Consider the following 1,326-nt stretch of genomic DNA (forward strand, 5'->3'; position numbering starts at 1 on the left):
GAAAGGTGGAAAACATATATTTAATAATTGCGCCGGGTATTTAATGTTCGGCTCCGCCCGAACTTAGACGTTCTTACTTGTTAAAAATTCGTTTATAACTTTGTAAGGGTGCGATGCTGGAGGTTCTGAGACCAGCGCCCAATTGGCCCCCTTTGATGATCTCGCCATGTATGTATATAGCGACAACAAAATTGTTTGTACACAAGTGAGCTTATGAAATTGGAAGGGATTGCTAGGTCCATCTGGTATTTCCAGAGGACTACTCTAAAAGCCTGATTATGGCAACTTAACTTAACTTAGCGGAACGTAGAACTTAGAGAATCAAAATGAAGCAGATTTCGACGTGGCATTAAGTTACGTTAAGTTTTGGCTATTCAATTATAAGCAACACCCTTTTAACATAATTTTTAAGAGAGAGCCGTAAGTTACGTTAAGTTGCCACAAGCCTATGTGCGGGGCGGGCTCTGTTCGGTAGAAAACTACAAAGTTCTCATAGTTCTTTTACACAAAAAAAAAGACAAAAGAAGTTGAAGAGTTATTAAGACTTAAGTGTACATTTTATTGGAAACGCCACTTCACAATCGAATTGCGTAGTTTCCCACGCCCACGCATTCCCAAATTATGAGTATGAGAAAGTTTTCCAAAACAAAAATGGCTTAAAAAAAAATTGCTGAATTCACTCACCTTTTGGGGTAAAACCGATGCCGATGCTTGAAAAGCCTGTGGTCATTGCCACTAAATCGCATTTCAGTCGCAGCATTTATTTGCCTAAATAGACACATTTTAACATTTTAACATAGCATACATAAACTCACGTTTCCATAGCATAAAAGTACCGAACAAAGATCATGGCAATTTATCTCAACAAATCGACGCCGTAACTTCTGTGCCACACATAATACTTACTTACATACATACATGCAAGCCTGCATACATATCACGCCCCAACAACACCAACTCGTGTGACCTCTCTATTGCAGATTGGCTCGACTTGGCGCACTGTGTATTGGCTGGCGAAATAATTTATTCACACAAATGAAACAATTCATACATCACTGTCAGTGTGATTTTTAGAAAAAATATTTCTCATTTGGCAGTTTGTTAGCGAAAAAACAGCATTGTTCGTATGCACATACATATACATACATACGTATATGTATGCAAGGGAATTAAACAATTACCGCAACGGTCGCAGCACAAATGGCTTAATAGATTTATAAATTGATTTGCGATTCACTGAATTTAATATTACATGGATTTTGTTCGTAGTCTCATTTTAATTTTCTGCTTATTCATGCCACTTGTAGCTTTTTTCGGATACGGGTG

The sequence above is a fragment of the Rhagoletis pomonella genome, unplaced genomic scaffold (assembly GCF_013731165.1).
Source record: "Rhagoletis pomonella isolate Grant_MI unplaced genomic scaffold, Rhpom_1.0 Rhpom_scaffold_00004, whole genome shotgun sequence".
Lineage (NCBI taxonomy): Eukaryota > Metazoa > Arthropoda > Insecta > Diptera > Tephritidae > Rhagoletis > Rhagoletis pomonella.